General features: G+C 34.8%; 1 protein-coding gene across 3 annotated transcripts in view; it reads right to left on the minus strand.

Moving 5' to 3' along the window:
• Window positions 1–20,394, minus strand: part of NRIP1 (nuclear receptor interacting protein 1) — a 95,807-nt gene that overhangs the window by 35,830 nt on the left and 39,583 nt on the right. For 2 of the 3 annotated variants that reach the window (XM_019668113.1, XM_019668112.1), the window contains exon 3: window positions 13,890–14,013. The gene's annotated coding sequence lies outside the window, so the exon portion shown is untranslated. Of the gene's footprint in view, window positions 1–2,079; window positions 2,308–13,889; window positions 14,014–20,394 lie in introns of those variants that run through there. The other variant, XM_019668114.1, reaches the window with a different exon arrangement.

Consider the following 20,394-nt stretch of genomic DNA (forward strand, 5'->3'; position numbering starts at 1 on the left):
TAAGCATGTTTGTCTATACATGCTTGTCTATGTTTGGAGAAAGAACAATTTAAGGTGGAATCACTTGAATTACTGTGAATAGAAAACAATTCTATAAATATGGTTCCTAGGTTGATTCTAAAATGCTGAATTCCTATTGCTTCAGAAGAGAATACTTTCAGAAGACAAACTGATGCTAAAATCACACCACCATGAGCACAGCACAAACTGAAATGGTAAAGAGACAAGAGGGACAGTGTGAACATATGTGGGGGGTAGGGGGAGGAGAGTTGGTTGAGTATTCTTTATTCATTTGACCAATAAAAATTTATTAAGCAGTTATTATGTGCCAGGTACAGTAATAAGCATTATAGATACTTTGGTAAACAAAAAAACAACCTCCCACTCCACCAAAAAAGGAGGAGGGCAATAACAACAAGAAAACATAAATATCAATTTCCTTTGCTTGTTAGTCCCTCCTTTATCTTCCCATTCTGAGTTGGCTAAATATTAAATATATGCCTGCCATGTATTTCTTTTGAAAGAGTAAAAGATTACAAAATTAAAAACTAAAAACTAGAAAAAGTTTAGAACATGTTTTATTCTGGAAAATTAAACATTCTGATTCTTATTTCTATGGTTTTTCCTCTATATTTTCTCAATTTATGTTTTTTCAATAAGAAAAAAACTACAAAACCAAATGTATAAGAATATAGTACTAATCATTTTGATGCCTTATATTCAACTGAAAACATTTAATTGTCTTAATTTTGCCACTGAGTTCAAAAGTCCTTTGAAAATATTCCCTTTCCTTTATAGATATCATGACCATAAATAGTTAATGTTAATGAATGTCTTAAGTCAAGATTTGGTATATTTGTATTTGTTATTTAACAAATGCTTAAAAATGTTTTTCTATTCACCCATTTTCTATAACTGTATGTGGGAGCAAGTCTAGACTGATGTTCATGGCCTCTAATTATATGGATCAGGATGTTTTCATGATATATAATTAGTATGTACAGAACAATATTCCCACAATTTAAATGGAAATGAAATGTAACCGAAAAATGTGAAGCTGTATACTAATTTCAAGCACATAAAAGTAAATACAGACAACTTGAATTTCATCAGTAAGCTATTTTGCTTCCTCTCTCTCTTAAATCAAGTGCTCCCATTAGAATCCAAGGATCAGGATGGGGACAGAGCAGGCAAAGGGCACTTGCAGTTCATGTGTGGCAAGAGGCTTGGACAAGAGGCATTTGTTCCCTCCCCTCACAGCACAGATTTATACTGAACCTAAAAAGCGCAGCTACGACAGTATTTCAAGAATGCCTGAAAATGGCAATGGGTCAAATCCCAATCGCAGATATTTCAATCATTTGTGAAATATGAAAACATTTATTCAATTCATACTAAGCAATCCTAAATTTTATACTCCAAGTCTCTATCTGAAAAAAACATTCACTGAATTAAAAAGAAAAAAAACAAACAAAACTGGAAGAAATGTTTCAAATTTTCTTTCCCACAACAGAATCAAACAGTATAATGTTTACACAAATGAAACTAGTAAAAAGTACATTTTTAAAATTTCATTAATACAGTAAGGTAGTATAGTAGCTACCTTTTTTTTAATGAAAATCTCTTTCCTATTCTCTGCACCATGTTATGTAGGACCTTTAAACAATATAATGTACTGAAAAATTATTATAAATCATTCCCTAAACTAATTAGGTCCATAACCAGCTCTATGACTTCTCCCATTCATCTTGTGGTTAAAATCTTACAAATCGCTTGAATTTCATCTCCGCCTGACACATTTCAAGCAGTGAAGCAGATTAGTGCCTCAGAACACTTTATAGGGTTTCGTTATCAATCAGGTTATGTTCCCAGTGACGCTTTCAGCAAAATTATCTCATTCAAATGAACTCTCATGGACTGAAGTAAACAAAGCTGTAGCCCACTGCTCTTGCATACTTTCCATTCATTTATATCCTTTTTCTTTACTTAGGCTTACAGCACATGCCATAGAAAGAGCGCATGTTAAATATTCCTGGAGTGTCACAATATGTAATACAATAAAACAGATTACAACCCTACCTTTCTTTCACAGCAGTGGTGCCAAGCACAGGTACACCGGAGCAATCAATTTGTTCTGCAGACAGTAAGGCTTTCATAGAATACTAATGTAAAATCTCTTTTCTTTCTCCCTTGCCTTGACTCCCCAATGCCCGGGTCCCGACCAATACGAGGAGGAGGGCAGTATGTCTTCTGCTGAGATAACCACAACTACTAATCAAGTCTACGTGTACAAGGGCACAGGATTAAACCTCCACCAAGCTTGAGTCAGGGTTTGACAGCAGCTAACATACACAGCAGCACGGTCAAAATTAAACACACACACACACACACACACACACACACACACACACACACACACACACATGCGCGCGCACCATGCACGTGCCATGAAAATACAGATGTGTCTACTTCAGTGAACTAATTCATCACACTTTACCACTGATAGTTTTTTTTATCTCAGGAGCATAAAATTACCTCCTGTTGAACTGAGGGCTTAGATCCAACATTACCCAGCGACAATTATGTTTTTCCAAAAATGAGAATCATGATCAGTATACTGTGCATTAAACTCTTCACTGTTTTTTAAAACATAGCATTTTCCGAAATTAGACTAATAGTTTACAAGGAATTATACTTTCAAGTATTAACATAGGGTTAATAGACTCAGCAAGGATTCTTAAGATTTTGCCCTTAAAAAGGTCCTGTAATTGTAATAGCTCAAGTCCACTTCTTCAAGAAAAGCATGTACACTACCAATAAAGATGTCCAAAAGATTTTCATTTATCTTGAAGATTTCACATTAAGTATTACACCAAGCTGTTTAAAAAACATTTTCAGGTTTCAAAAATTATTTTAAAAACATCTTTAACACTTTATAATTATGGTAGCATGGTGGTATATTTGATCTCATAAATCCAGTTTTGCAGTTCCTTCTTCAATAAAGCATTTTTAGTTGGCTTATTTTTCTTTTATTCAAAATATAAAAAGGTATGCCAATCATTGAGAAGGGTGATGACAGAAGTTGTTAAATATTTTATAACAGCACACATTACCTCATTTCAATTTTCCTGCCTTAATTTTCAAATGACTCTTGATAGTCAAGGGGCTGCAAACTAAGCAATAATTAGGAACAAAATAATCTAGATAACGGGAGAAACTTATGAGGAGGCTTCCTAACCTAGCTTGATTTTCATGTATGCGATTGCTTTAACACTGCTAAAATACATGTGTCTTATTTTGTATTTTCTTTAAAAAATAAATTGAGCAGAAACAATTAAGAAATACTAGGGCCTTCAATGAAGTATTGCAATAATGTTTAATCGATACTGATGCTTTTGTCCTTGACACAGTGACCATGTCATCAGGCTACTGTCATGTGATATCATGTCATTTCCCTACCTGGCTCATGACCTTGTCCTCTAAATGACCTAAAGCTTCCCTGAAGTAGCAGGAGGCCCCTCCCCGCTGTCTCAGCAAGGTCGAATGGGTCAGCGTGTCCTCATCTATAATCCACCACCATTTGTCAGCAGGGAGGCTGGAGGAGGCAGGCTTGCTACTAGGGGAGAATGCCCAATTAGGCAGCTGTCACACAAAGCAGAGGCTGCAAAATTATCCCCTGTCAAAAGAAAGAGCAGCTGCGGGTGCCAATTACAGCAACCTTTCAACCCTTTAGGTACTGGAAACTACACAGAAGTAAGTGAAGAACAATTAGTGATAACAAATCGATGAATTAGGACAGTAAATTAGAAATTACTAGCAGGTGAGCCTGGGTCATACATGACATAAGGGCATACCCGACTCCAGGCAAGGGCAGGGATGCACAGAATCATACTAACCATTTCCTTGCATATAGATTTCCCCTTCAGCATTTTCTTTTTGCAAACCCAAAATCCTTTAACATACCCGTAATCTAAAAGTGTATATACTTTTCACTTTTCATGGAGGACCCAAATAAATTGTTTCTTGGCAGGAGGAAAACCCTTCAGACTAATAAGTCTATTTAATTTTAAATTGTTGTTATGCAATCCATCATGTTATCCCATCAAATTTAAGTGTGGCTCCAAAAACCCAAAATATCAGTTCAAATAATCGTACATAAAATATTATCCATCTTCATAAAGTACTTGCCCTGATTCTACTTGACTCACACGTATAGGGAAACTTCTCTTTAAGAAAGCAACTGGGTATGAATTTTGAGAAAACTGTTATGCTAATACTATAATGTTGAAGTTAATTTTTTTCTACACGATGTAATTCTGTATATAAAGAATAACAGCAATGTGTGCTTCTATACTGATATCTATATAAAGAAAACCAACTATAAAATGACTCTTGCAGATTATTCTGCTCTAATGCTACAGAGGTGATATGCATTAAGTCTCAAGCATGGGAAGCCAATTCACTTGGACTCTATCCAGCTAATGTCTGGCAGTTAGCACCGCAGGCAACAAAGGAAGAACAAAAATGGGGAAACGAGCCCCACAAAGGAGAATCCAATGTGGCTATTAAGTGTTTATGGACATAGTTTCCTTGTGCCTTAAACAAAGTTACACGTGTTCAGAAACAACTTTCTTAAACTAAATTTACATTTCAAACTAAATTTACATTTTTTCTCCCTTAGAAAAAAGCATGTGTCCTCCTACATTGCTTCTTTAAAAGTTGAGAACTTGAATGATATATAGGATAATTTCTAAAGAAGTGGGGGTACATCGATCCTCTAGAATCCTACATCACAAATGGGTGAAAGTGAGGAAAAGAAGGTAAGGCAATAAAGACGCACTTTATTCATCCTCCTCTAACATTATAAATAAATCACAGTTACCAGAGGGACAAGTTTATAATTCCTAGTTCCTAGTCAAGCCATTTGATAAAGTTTCTGGGAGATAAAAATCACGGGGAGAAAACTCCATTCAAAGTTTATCTGAAAATTTAATTTATGTTTCACTCTTTAAAAAAAAATGAGTGTTTATAAATTTTCTTAAGTTTAGAATGCAACCTTCTAAAGTCAGACAGAAGGAATTCAAAGAAAGAAATGCAAGTAGACAGAAGTGAAGGAGTTAATGCCTTGAGAATTCAGCTTCCATCATACATGGGTGACTATCTCTTTAAATAATTTAAATCCTCTCCATCTACTACAAAGCTGTTTTGAAGCCATTTAGCTTTGTTCTTTACATGTGTTCTAATTAAGAAATGACCTTGTCATCACACACACCAGAAATCCAGGATTATTTCCTACAGCAAAAATTCACAGAGCCCCCTGCCACCCCACCCCACCCGCCCCCCCAAAAAAAGAAAGAAAAGAAAAAGGGGAAAAAAGACTTCTTCCTCAGTTCCTCACTGAGGGAAGTTGTTGGTTGGCTGAATGCTGAAGCAGTTTCACCGCATAATTTTTTGTTGTTGTTGAATGTCACAGGGCGGGTTACTGTGACCTTGAGCTGCATCAGCAGCACAGCAAGGGTCGAGATGCCTGCAGGCGCCCTTGTACTGGATTTGCAAGACAAAAACCTTCAAACTGGCTGAAGGACATCTTAAATCTCTTCAAAGGTTTTCTGAACTAATCTGGGCTGCTCTTAGCAGGATCTGTGCCAGTGTGAGAAGCAAAATTAAAAACAAGGTCTTTGACAGGATGTTGTCTCCTCTTAACCCTTCCAAAGCAGGAGAGAACGAATCACCAGCATTCTGGAAAGATGGTTTACCTAGAAGCACTCTTTCATAACAAATTATGTAAGCAAGCAATCAAAAAGGAGGGGGCCGCTATTAGTCCTCAGAACGGAACCCTCCCATAGCGCTTATTAAAGAATTCAGGTGCAATTTCTTCTTGGCCATATTTTAGTGTAGTGAATGTAAAAAAACGTAAAGCTCCATTTGTTATCTTTTAAATTTGCAGCACAGTGATAGGTTAAGATAAGAAAATGTTTCCAACAACATTAATCTCTAGAATTTTTTTTAAATAAAGTTTTAGCTGGTTAAATCACAAACTTCACACGTATTACATACAGCTCACTAACATTACAACAGGTAAAGAAAATTACATCATATGCTTACTAAATGCCTTATTCCTAACACGATGCACTGTTAAGAGGGTTTCAAAAAGGATCAGAACAGTGAAAGTAAACATAAGTAAAACAAGCTTATGCAATTTCAGTCTTGTTATGAGAAAGCAGCGTAACGTTTGTTATTATATGTAGTATTTCCAATGCACGGGCCAAAAAAGAATGCATTCATGCCAGCGGAGGGTGTGAATCTTCCCTGGCAAGGCTCTCAAAGTTTAATTTAGTAGCTATAGCTCTCAAGGATAGTCTAAGGGAGCAAAAGGCAATATCCTAAAATCAGTGAATCTCCATCTATGACATGTTCCTTTGTCATCATCAAATATAAGGTATGTCATAAGTAGTGCTGCAAAGAGTATTTAGTGTAAGGCATGGAATTTATTAAAGTCCAATGGGTTGCAAATTACGCCCCTTTCAAAAAACAGACTAAGTAAATTTAAGATTGTGCTGAGTAACAACCACACTTCCATTCACTTGAATTCAGATATGCTTTCCTGGATGGGACAAGAAAAGGGTAAAGTAATACCTAGTAAGCAGACAATAACGCATGAGTGAACAGTACATGTGAATTTCTTCTTTAGTCACCATGCAAACGGAAACAAGAGTATATACTGTGTTAAATGCTACGGCTGAAGTCTGTAAAACGTGCTCTAGGAACACAGAGAGGGCAGTAACTAGGTTTGCGGTTCATATGTTTATGTGCCCTAGGTGGTGGTCACTGATGGTTAAAAAAATGAGGCCCAGCAGAGAGAATGGCAGCCATTTTAGGCGACAGAAATAGCCCTCAGGCAGGGAAGGACTGAGTGTGATACAGGAAGGGGGTGGCCAGTGTGACTAGAGATTAGGCTGGAAACTCAGTTGGGAGCAAAGACTTGGATTCAAGGCTATGCCAAGGAGCTGGCCTTTATCTGGTGGGCAGGGGAAGGTTTACAGGCAGTGATATGATTAAATGCATGTTTTAAAAAAACAAAAACAGAAGCGGTAGAGTTGTTGATGTCTTGGAGGGGAGAAGAAACTGAGACCAATTAGTGCAGAGAAGAAAACAGTCAAAACAAGCAAGGGAAGGAGAGCTGAAGAAAAAGATAATTGAAAAACAGTGAAGGTTGGTTTGAATATTTACAAAGCAATTTGTGTAACAAAATAGTGTCATAAAATAGGGTACTTTTAACAGCAAATTCATTAAATCGAAAATGATGAAAAGAAGTACTATATCTTAAGCCAACAGTATGTTGACATGATGTACAAAGTTTCAAGACAACTAAGAACTCCTGTAGAGGCATTTAACAAGAGTCAGAATCAGATTCTGATGGAGATTTAAATATCTGACATTTCAAATCATAATCTTCATTAAGTACCAGGTAAGGATTCTGTGTATTAAGGCAGCAATGTGTACCTTTTCTGAATAATGTGGTGGCTTAGCTTCCTTGGCTGTGTAAGAAAGATCTGGCTTAAACCACAACGTGGTTGCTGGAGTTAAGAGTTTCATCAACAAACACTAATGAGAACAAAATAACTCAGCCATTTATTGAGTGGCTACTATGTTAGGACACAAAATTAAAAAACAAAAGTCCCTAACATTTTATCAGTTTTGGGTTTCTAGTTTCTCTCTCATAATGATAAATCCCTAAATTACAGCTCACACAGTGACACCAGTACACAATAAAAAGACCATGAGTAAAAATAATATTGAGCTGTCAGGGAAAGGGTCTGAACTAGGGGCCATCTTGGTATTCCCATGTAGCTGACAGGTACACAATGCCTTCCCAGAACTCTCTGGGAAGACCCAGTACCCATGTAATTTGAAGAGAGTTGTCAAATACTCTAGGGACTGACTGTCCTGCTAAGACCTCAGAAAAAATTTAACAGAGTATCAGCCAAGGTAAGAGGGTGGGAGTGAAAAGAACAGGAGTCACTAGGGCCAAATAACTATCTGCCAGAGAGCAGACTGTACTCTCAGAAAAGGAGAGCCAGCATCAGGGATCAGGTTGAAGCAAGAGGAGGGGAAGGTCAAGCAAAGGAGAGAAGCAGCAAAGATTTCCAAGGGAAAACTTCTCACTGCTACCGAAGAAGAAGAAGTCGATTTTACTCTAAAATCATTAAGAAAATGACCAAACCTCCAAACCCCCTGGAGTAATAATCATCATCACAGGAGAAGTATTTGGAGGTTCACAAATCATTAAAAGGGCTAGCACTTGAAAGCCAGGGTACTGACAGGGCACAACTAGGAATGACCTTACCAAGTAGCCACAAATAAAATGACTTCTTGAGTAAGCATCTCCGTCTCCTAGTTGCCAAGCCAACACTCGTAATAGGTTCCAGCACATTCTATGTCTAGACATTAATAGAAGGGTGGGTAATATGATACGCCTTGCAGATATTTTAAAAACCCAACGATTTACTAATCTACCAACACAAAAGCTAGGTTACAACATTATTGAAATAAAAATACAGAATATTCTGTTGGCAATTAGACAAGTAAATTCCTACACAGCAGCGATTCTCAAAATCTGGTCCAGGGACCCCAAGGGTCCCCATGATCCATTCAGGAGGTGCATGAGGTCAGGACTACTTTCATAACACTAAACTGTTACCTGCTTTTTTGTCTCTTTCTCTCATAACTGTATAGTAGAGTTGTCCAAAGGTGACATGATACATGTCATTGTGTTGATGGCTAATGGAATACATCTTTGTGTATTCTTGTGTTTTAAAATTTTTCTCAGTTTAGATTTCTAATATGGGAAATACTGGTTGATATAATTATCATAAACAAAAGCTCTCTTGGGTCCTCAATAATTTAAGAGTAGAAAGGGGTCCCGAGACCCAAAAGTTTGAGAACTGCTGCTAATCTACTGAAGTAAAGCATCAAGAAGTGCATTCTTGGTTTTAATCTTCAAACAAAATCTCTAGTTTCTAATTCTCAAAAATTTACACTATAGCTATGCCAGATAAATGCTGTTCTCTGTGCAGAAATCTCGCCAAGACCCAAGTGGGAAAAGGAAAAAAATGATCTTTTTAAAAAGAAGATTAGTAGATTACAGGGGATCTGAAATATCTCCCCTCCCTGCACAGTCACTACTATTTTGAATTTACCATCCAAGAAGTAACAAATATACAAATACAGTAATACCGTGGTTTGCGGGCATAATTCATTCCGGAAACAAACTACTTCATATTGTAAGACATAACTCGTTTACCAAGTAAAAATGTATTAGAAATGTCTGCTCATCTTGCGGAACACTCGCAAACCACATTACTCGCAATCCAAGGTATTACTGTATTTATAAAGAAGCTGCCTTGTTTGTTAAAAGCTGAAGATAGAAGATAACTAAGTGATAAAACCAGCACTTTGTGGGCTCAGAATCCTATCAGGAAAAAAATTCTCAGCAACACAGTGAGAAACTACTATAAGGAAAGGCATGAACAAAGTGGAAAAGGCCTGGAAGGGTACATTCTGGGGCAGAAAATGGTAAAAAGGCAGGGAACGCTTTTCTTAGCAAAGGTAATCTGCAGATGTAGCATGTGAATTGCCTCCAGCAATAATCAAGGTTTTGCCATTGGAAAAGCAGCTCAAAAGTATGCTTTATGTAGCAAAGAGCATCACCCCAGCAGGACACAGAAAGAACATTTTAGAAAGTTTAAGTAATTCACTCAAAAAACAAATTGTGAGTAATTAGAAACTTTTGCCAAATTTGACAAAGTAATTAGATGTCTGTTGAATTTAATGATGAAAAATTAGGAGTTATAGTTGTATATCTTTTCTCTTAATTTCCAATCTGTCGTAGATAGAAGCTTTAAAAAAAATACAATAAAAGTAATTTATTTAAAAAAGTAAAACGAAAACAAACAAAAACTTCCCTTTACCACAGATATTTTGAGAAGCTTAGAGAACAAGCTGCAAGATGGCACGAGGAGCTGCAAAGCGGGAGCGGAAGGCTTCAAGCTAGAAGCTTGTGCAGCCTGTACTATGAGCAATCTATCTATAAGTAGATGCAAAAAACAAGATAAATGGGGTTTGAAAATTACTAGTACATCTCTAATCCATAAGGGGGAAATTCTAGTTCTCTAAATAAAATGCCTAATAAACACTACTGTTGGAATCACACTAATTTCAGTTGTGCAAACTGCAGGCCGCATGGCTGAAGGGCAAATGTAGAAGAGTATCAAGGAGAATATCAGGCTCACCACAGTTAATTTAAGTGAAAAAGACTAGGGTCTGTGTAAGAAGAGAAAGAGAACTAACACTTTGATCAACACATTTTAAAATTATTTTAACTATTTCATTTGAAACCTTTCATGGGAGTGACATGGAGGTTTGGTATAGTGGGGAATTCCTCTGCCCCGCCCCAATGCTGTTAGTTATATCAGTTGAGGTATAAAGTAAAAGACTTAAGGAAAATCAATTATTTGAAGACACCAAATTCAGAAAAATGTTAATTATAATAATATTCCCCACTGTAACAGTAAACGAGAATTGATTAAAGAAGGCCTGTTACTTTTCTAGGTCATTATGCTATTGGGATCACTGAATTATTGTGATCAGATCTGTGATTATTGTGATCAGATGTGATCTGTGATCAGATAAGTAACACAAGCAAATTGGAATTTTAAGAAGATCTGCTGGCTATGTTTCAGGCAAGGACACAAGCACTCCAGATTAGAAATGAACCTGAACCAAGGTGCTGGCCATGGGAAAGGCAAAGTGCGGTTGGAAGCCATGTTGGAACCTAACAATGAATTATTTGAGCAGGGAATCCAGATGTTCTTGTCCAGGTTGTCCATGAAACCAGGCAAACATCAGTAAAATAGAAAAGTTAATTTATGGCAATTAATTCCAAATGAAGTGATCAACCAAGATTCTCGATATCTCTACAATAGAGTAATTGTTTCACTAGTACCATGTTCTCCCTGAAAATTTTGTGTAGGAATTTAAACACTTTTTCAAAGTGTTATTTCTTACATAAAAAAACATTACTTTGAGGAGTGTTTTATAAAGTTTGGGGACGGCACATCAGCCATGTAGACAATTAGCCTCACTTTACCAACCTGTTAGCTCAATCTGTTAAAACCAGCTGAATCACTGGCCATTTTTGTCTGTTTATACAGTTACTTCTATATCTGACATAAAAGTTTTGACACTTAAGCCATCTGTTGAAATAGTCATCAACAATTTAATTGAACTAGGAAAAAATGTGCAATAAAGAACTCTTCCCAGTGAGAAATCATGAGATAAAACAATGAAAATTCCACTTAGTTAGAAAATGAGTATATTCAAGTATTTAAGCTAAATTGATTTAGTCAATTATTTAATTCTACTTGAGTTATTCACTGTTTTTTGTATTATCAATATGTATAAAAATTAGCTAATAAATGTTACACTCTGAAATAAATAAGAGTATAGAAAGTATGGGGTTGTCGGAAAAGGCATGACGTAGTTTTCCAATGTTTTTCATTGCAAAAATGCGTCATGACTTTTCTGACAACCCAATATATGGAGTCCTGTAAAATATAATACAGGGTGGTTTTATTTTTTAGTTATATGGGGTGACTATTTCTTTTGAAAGGGGGAGCTAACAAGTGAGCAAAGGAAAGTCTGGCCTAAGAATCTTCATAAACACTTCATGTGTTATATGGTTTACAATATTCATTTCATCAAATTCTTGTCCTTTTTTTCCTAGTCATCCTCTTGAGCCTCTCATTCAAACGTATATTACTATACTTAAATATACAATGTGACTATTTTTGAAGTGTAGCTGTATGACAAATTATAGTAAGACCCCATGAAAAATATTAGTTTAGAGAATTCAGCTGTATTCTATTGAATACTAGTTTCCTGAGATAGATACATACACACACTGTGCCAAAAAAATGTACACATTTTAAGATACATACGTGTGTGTGTGTGTGTGTGTGTGTGTGTGTGTGTATTTATATACAAGATCCTCCTTTTGGAGATGGACAGTCTACTGGCTAATGGAAGGCCTACTGAAAGGATTATATTATGATTCAACATCTCCAAACTTATGTGACCATGGGCTCCTCATTCAAAGGGGAGAATTGTTTAACAAAACACAAATGTAACATATTCACTTTCAAAATCTTGAAATATTTAAAAATATATGTAAATGACATATCACTAATAATTCATTTTTATATTTCACAGTTGTTCATTGTACATTCTAAATAATCTGTCTACTCTTCTATCTTGGAGAAATATCTAAATTTGATCATTTTTCAAGGACAACTTATTGGCTATGTATATTTACCAGCTGGCTATCTATAATTTATTTATCCAACTGTCATAAGTTGCCATTGGTTACTTGGTAAAACAAGGGTGTTGACAAATTAAGAACAACAACAAACTGTATCTTCAGGGTAACAAGAATGTGTATGGTTATAATTTCCATTTTAACAAAATTCGAAGTTGAGACTTGGGATTCAATATCACGTGTGTTTCATCAAATACAAAAGCAGATTTTGGACTATCAAACAATCATAAACACATAATTATACCTGAATGAAACAATGCTTAATATTTACAAACAAAAGTATGGTTGACTTAAAATCTCAATTTAGAGGAAAAATAATATATGAATATGTGAAGAATGACTAGCAACCAAATAATTACTAATAATTTTATAGTCTATTTAATAAATGCAATGTTTTAAAGATTTTCTTGCTGAAATTACAAGAAGGGATAAGCTGAGTGATGAAAATAAAAGTACAATGATTGAAATCACAACTTTATCACTAGGTTTTTTAATAACCAGAATAGTCAAGAAAAGGGAGTTGGTAGTAGCACTGTGCCAACCAAATTATGCCTACAGTAAAGAAGAAATTTGGCTCAAAACTGCCATTCCCCTTTTGCAACATGATAGCCCATTGAAACACTGTGAAGTTTAGGGTATTCATTCCATCTGCTATCTCTCTTCTGACCAGTTTTCAGCTAGCTAATTGAAAGTAACTCTTCACAACTAATGATAAGCACAATAATCAATCACTGTGTCTTTACCCAAGTTACTTGGAGTACTTCTGCCCAGGCGTATGCAGCATAAGGTCCAAGAGCTTAAGACATGACAAATTCATTATAGGCTGTACCTATACTAGAAAACAAGAGTGTTAATCCAAGTAGAATTAACCACTCAGTCATCTCTTTCTGTTGCACTACTCACCCACTGTGTTAATCAGATTATTTTATCATTTCTCAGAAATGCTAACATACTACTTGCTTTGTAAGAGGTAACTACTTTATATAATTCAAAAAGTAACCACTGACTTAGACTATAATAAACAAACCCACAATAACCAAACATGCTTCTATTTTTCCTCAAAACAATAATTAACTTTTTATCTGAAATCAGATTATTTCAGGTTTTCCATTAACATTAACTATCATTTTCTCTGTTTTTTTTTGTAAAAATAAAGTATCATCAACACAAATACTACCTCTTTTTTCAAGATTCCCATCCACTCTCTCTAGAAGTAATCTACACCTTTGAATTCTCAAAAATATATTTTTTGTGTTTTTTTAATGGCATTTAACCTCTTTCTACTATTGATTAAATTTATTTATTTATACTTATCCCTGTAAGTTCCTTAACTATAGAATTGTATCTTACTCACTTTCTTAAAAAAAACCATACTGCCTAATGAAATAATTTGCACGGATAAAACACAAACTACAAATCTGGTGATTACAAGCTAATTTATAACTAAGAAAGGATTGTCTGAAATATATTAAAATCACATTAAGCCTTAAAAACTCAGGAAAAATATTCTCACCGTCTGTCTCCAAGGTTTGAGTCTCTGCTTTCTGAGAAAGGAAACCGAGAAGGCTGTTGAAAAGTAGCTCTGATGTCATCTGGAGTCTTCAGATTCCTCACTCCTCCTTCAGTCCAGGGTGCATCTTAAGAAGAGAAAAAACATAGTTTGGCATCTATTCCAAACCAGATTCTGGAATATGCTTTGCGAACTTCTGTCAGGTTTTCTCAGTATCTTTTTCTTGTCAATGTAGAAGTCTTCATTTGACAGAAATACGAATTGTTTATGAAATATAAATTGCTCACTAAAGGAAAGCAACAGATCTTTGCTTTCTAAACAATACATTAACTTGATAAAAGTAGATGCTTCAAGAAAACAAACTGTAAAAAAGGTTTATAGTTGCTATGATGATATGCTTATTAACCTTTGTTAATTTCAAATTTCCACCAAATTAATTAAAACATCTTTAAAAAGAAAAAATAGCTATAGTTTCTTTCATATTAAGCTTTTTGTTTCAATATGTTTATGTAATCTTTTCAGCACAAAATTTATAATAAATATCAAATGCCTACATCCATAGAAAGACTTGTACACCAATGTCAAAGCAGCTCTATTTTTAACAGCCAAAAATTGGAAACAACTCAAATGCCTACCAATAGGTGAATGAATTATGGTATGTCCATACAATGGAACATTGACTATTCAGCAAGAAAAGAGGAAACACTACTGATATAAACAACATGGATAAATTACAAAATTATGCTGAGTGCAAAAAACCACACAAAAAGAATCACATAGTGTGTGATTCTATTTGCATAAAATTGTAGAAAATGCAAATTAATCAACAGGGAGAGAAAACAGATCAGCGGTTGCCTGGGGATGGAGGGGTAAGAAGGGGCAGGAAGGAGGGAATACAAAAGAACAGTATCTTAATCATGTGATGAGAAAGGGTGTAAACATGTCGAAACTTATCAAATTGTAACCTTAAATATGTACAGTTTATTATATGTCAATTACACCCCAATAAAGCTATAAAAAATCAAATTTCTAAAATGTTATACACTCCTTTATGTAGCAATTCTAAGTCTAGGATTTATCCTAATAAAAAAATGAGGGTATGTACAAATATTTAGCCATAAGATTGTTAGTATATGCATTATTTCTAATAGTAAACAATTTCAAACAGCCATTAAGTGTCAAAATAAAAAAGTCTGCAACTAATTATGGTAGTCATTAAAATATGTAAGAAAATTATAGTATATCATTCCACATAACTTATTACATATTAAATGATAAAAACAGGAAACACAGTATGTTCAGTATAATTGAATTTTTGTTTCAAAAATATACAAAAATAAATGTAGCAATTATTTCTGCATTTAGAGGTAATTTTTATTTTTCCTTTTTGCTAGTTTGTATTTTGCTAGTTCCTTTAAAATAAACGTGTTACTTTTGTAATAAAAAAGGACAAATTAAAGGACGAAAAAAGCAATAGTCCACAACTGTCCACTCCCTAGTACAAACATAAAACAAGCGTGCCTAAAGAGGTAGGACACATTACAGAATTCTGGACTATTGCATCACCCCCCACAAACAACCTATCAAACAGTTGTGAGAAAAGAGCAGATCTGACAGGATGAACTGGAATAATAATTAGTAAACTACATGCTTTACCAGTTACAAAGCACTTTCATGGATATGACCTAATTTGATGTTCATAACTCAGTGAAATGAGCAAAAACCACATTATCCCATTTTCTAGAGGGGAAACAGGCAATGTGCAGGGCTGGGTAAGTGCCATGGCCCCAAATTATACATTCTGGACTCAAATTGGGCCTTGACTATATATTCTGACAAGAATTCGAAGAGGAGTAGGGAACAGTCACTGATTATTTATAACTAGAAGGCATTAATTTACACATAAACTTAAAAATAATCATATTTGCAAATCATATTAGCAAATCATATTAGTATTCCTATTAAAATGCGCCAGGGGCCTTGGGAATTTTCTAAATCCCCAGCACCCAACCTCAGAAGCTGTACCCAAAGCAAACCCTATCCCTTGTCTACATTACCTACTAAACCACTGAAATTCAAGTAGAATTTAATTGTTTGGCTTTCAATTAATTTTCCTTCTTGATAAATAAAAAAGTATTACCTTTTAAAGTTGAAAAAAAGAAATAATCATAACTAATTTATGAATAGTGACCTACAAATTGATATCAAAAAATCTAACTTAATGATACTTAGAATACTAACTTTTGGGCCGTTTTTTTGTTTTTTTTTGGTATGTGTGCAGATAAGCAAGAGTCTTCAAACAAGGCATATTCAATGAAGAAAATGACTGACTTGACAAGAGTAAATGTAAACATCTTGAGAAGGACATTATTAATGAGTTGGTATCTGCTGATAACATCTTGAAGTATATGGAACCATTACAGCTACCACTCTTAACACTTCCAGGACTAGATGAGACGTAAAGGTAATAGCTCTCATTTATTGGGCAGTTACTACGTGTCAGACATTGTGCTAAGTAAGCCCTTTACATACATAATCTTTGAAACAACCCTATGCAATGACTATTATCACACCCCCATTTTATAGATGAATAAAATGAGTTTAAGTTACTCCAAATCACAAAACTATTAAGAATTTAAAGTCAAATTCAAACACTAGCATATTTTCCTCGAAACAAAGACGGGCCTTGGCAGTTCCGAGGAACATAAATCTTGACTTTTCTCTAGTACTATCCACCTGCAATGGTCTCAATCCAGGTAGTGCAAAACACTTGGCAATGGTACATGAAGTTCAAGAGTCTATGTTTTCCATGTAAAGAGTTAAAAATCTCCAGAGTTCACAATTTATGGCTGATATTTTTCACACTCAAAACTTGTTTTAATGGTTGGTCTTTAATATTAAAGCAGTTTTAACCCTTTTCAACTAAACATATAATCACATGAAGTATAAAAATAACATTTAAATAAAATCAGCAAAATATAATATAAAATAAACTACTCTCTCAGATTAATGTTTAAAAACTGCCTTATATTAATAAGTGGGCAAATTAGCCTTAAATCCAAGCCAATGAAACTCAATGTGCCAGATGTGTTTTGAATCATGAAGACAGGAAGCATGTCTGTGAATAAGAAAACATTTCAATAACTTGGTTATAATTACATTGTAGAATATTATACCATCATTAAAATGTACCTTTTCAAAATATTTTATGACAGACACGGTAAAATGATTAGACTAGGATGTGAAGAAAGCAAGACACAAAACTTCATTTGTTAGTTAAACACATTTTAGGAACTAGGCACTGTGCTAGGTGTTGGAATGACGAAGTGAACACCACAAGGGCAATCCCAAGTGCTGACTGACGGGGCTTTCAGGCTGTTTAAATATCAGCTTAAATGTCATTTCCTCAGAGAAGCTTTTCCTTATCTACCTCTTACTTTGTTTAAACTCCTTATTTCATTTATTATCTGTTTCTTTTATTTTTTTTAATCTTCATCTATTGAGATACTCATGTGGTTCTTGTTTGTTATTGTATGAATAAAGCATATAACATGAATTGATTGTTTTAATGTGAATAGAACACTTCCCTTCTGGGATGAATGCCTAAAACCAACACCATACTTAATGGAGAAAGACTGAATGCTTCACCCTCCAATACTGGGAAATAAGCAAGGATGTCTATTCTAGCCTAGTATTACTATTCAGCACTGTACCAGGGTCTACTCACTGCAAGAAATAGAAAGACATGTAGATTGAAAAACAAGTTATAACTGCCTTTATTTGCAGGCAACATTATCTTGTATGTAGATAATTCTAAGGAATCTACAAAAAAAATACTAACATTAATAAGAACATTTAGAAAAGTTGCAGGATACAAGATCCTGCAATACATACAAAAATTTACTGCATTTCTATATACTAGAATAATCCAAAAATAAAAATTTAAATTCTACTCACGATAGTGGCAAAAAGAATAAGAGACTTAAGAGTAAATTTAACAAAAGAAGTGTAAAACCTGTACATTGAAAACTACAAAATACTGTTTAAAGAAATTAAAGAAGATCTAAATAAAAATACATTCCATGTTCATGGACTGGAAGACTCATATTGTAAAGATGGCAATTTTCCCCAAATTGATATATCAAAATCTCATTGTGCTTTTTTTTTTTTTGTAGAAATTGATCCTAAGATATATGTGAAAGTGTAAGAGCATTAGAATATCTAAAACAATTTTGAAAAAGATTAACATTACAGGACTTCAACTACCTAATTTCAAAATGTATTATAAAGCTGTAATAACTAACACAGTGTGAGACTGGTATAGATAGAGATCGACACATAGGTAATCAAATGGGACAGAGAATCCAAAATAAACTGTAACATTCATAGTCATTTGATTTTTGACAAATGTGCATGTCAATTCAATAGGGAAAGAATAGTCTTTTTAATAAATGGTGCTGGACTGGTTGGATATTCACATACATAATAAATTAATACCTTTCTCTCACAACAATAAAAATTATAACTCAAATGGATCATAGTTTGAAGAAAGAACCAAAACTTCTAGAAGGCATAAGAATAAAATCTTGTGACCTTAGGTTAGGAAAAGATTTCTTAAATATGAACAACAAAAGTGCAATCTATTAACAAAAAAAAAAGCAGCACAAAAAAATTGGACTTCAACTTCTTCAAAAGACACAATTTAGATAGAAGAGAAGCCCCAGAAAAGGAGAAAATATTTGCAAATCACAAACATGATAAAGAAATGATATCCAGCATATTAAGACCCTTAGACCTCAAGAATAAAAAGAACAATTTTAAAAAATGGTCTAAACATTTGAAGCCATTTCACCAATGGTACATGAATGCTTAGTAAACACACAAAAAGATGCTTATCATCACTACCTATTAAGGAAATGCAAACAAAACCACAATGGTATTCCACTACACACCCAGTAGAACAGCAGTAATTTTTTTTAAAAAAAGACTAAAAATATTCAAAGAAAGGAGAGGGAGAAACTGAAACCCTCGTCTAGTGTTGATGATAATGTAGCTACTTTGGAAAACAGTATGGCAGTTTGTTTCTTAAAATGTTAAGCATATACACTTAACCACATGACCCAGCAATTTCACTCCTGGGTATCTATCTAAACCAAGAGAAATAAAAACAAATGATCACAGCAGCATCAATCATAATAGCCTCAAACTGTAAATAGCCCAAATATCCATGAGCTGGTGAAAGGATAAGCATAAAATGGTAACAACAAAAAGAAATGAACTAATAATTCATGCAACAAAGATGAACCTCAGAAACATAATGCTTAGTGAAAGAAGCTAGATACAAAAGTCTATTTGTATGATTCCATTTATATATATACGGTTTAGAAAAGTCAAACTTACAGGGAAAGAAAGCAGATCATCTCCTAGGAGAGAAGGGAGCCAAAATGGACTGCAATGAGCATAAAGGAACTCTTTGCAGTAATGAACAAGTTCTAACACTGGACTGTGGTGATGGCTGCACATGTGCATGAATTGACTTAACATCATCATACTGAACACTTAAAATGGTTGAACTGTGTGGTATGTAAATTATACCTCAAAAAAATTAAAAAGATATGCTCAATACAAAATCATAAATTGTTTTAAAATGAAGCTGATGTAAATAAAGTTGTCATTTCTCTCATTATTTAAAATAATCATGATTTAAGATAAGCCTAATGTATAACAATTACTCTTTGGAGAATGCAAAAAGTAGATTAAGATCACTACTCACCTCTCTGATACACTGCTGGTAGAAATGTGAAATGGTACAACCGCTAAGAAAAACAATTTGGCAGTTCCTTAAAATGTTAAACATAGAATTACCATATAACACCAAAATTCTTACTCGTAGGTATACACAGAAGGGAAATCAAAACTTGTATCTACACAAAAATCTGTATGCATACTTATAACAGCATTATTCATAACAGCCCAAACTGGAAACAACCTAAGTGTCCATCAAGTGATGAATAAACAAAATGTGATATCCAACACAATGGAACATTATTCACCAATAAAAAGGAATGAAGTATTGATACATGCTACAACACAGATGAACCTTAAAAATTATTAAGCTGAGGGCTGGCCGAGTGGCGCGTTGGTTAAGAGCTGGCTTGGGACACCAGCTCTGAGCAGCAGGCCCCGGTTCAGATCCCACATATGAGGACCAGTGACAATGCCCTCTACAGCTAAGATGGTGAACAACAGCTTGACCTGGAGCTGGGCTGCTGTGAGTCGCCGGCAGCGGCGTAGGTTGCAGCCCCTGCTGCAGTGAGCTGCCATGGGCTACCGTGAGTGGCCGGCAGCCAGCGTGAGCTGCCAAGAGCCGCTGTGAGCGGCCATCCAGTGGCCGGCGACGATCTGTCTCATCTGGGAAGAGCGCAATGATAATACCAACATGGGCCAGTGAAGCAACGTCCTCCACAACTAGACTGAAGAACAAAAGGACAGCAACTTGTCTGTTCCC

This window comes from Hipposideros armiger, unplaced genomic scaffold, assembly GCF_001890085.2.
Source record: "Hipposideros armiger isolate ML-2016 unplaced genomic scaffold, ASM189008v1 scaffold_517, whole genome shotgun sequence".
NCBI lineage: Eukaryota > Metazoa > Chordata > Mammalia > Chiroptera > Hipposideridae > Hipposideros > Hipposideros armiger.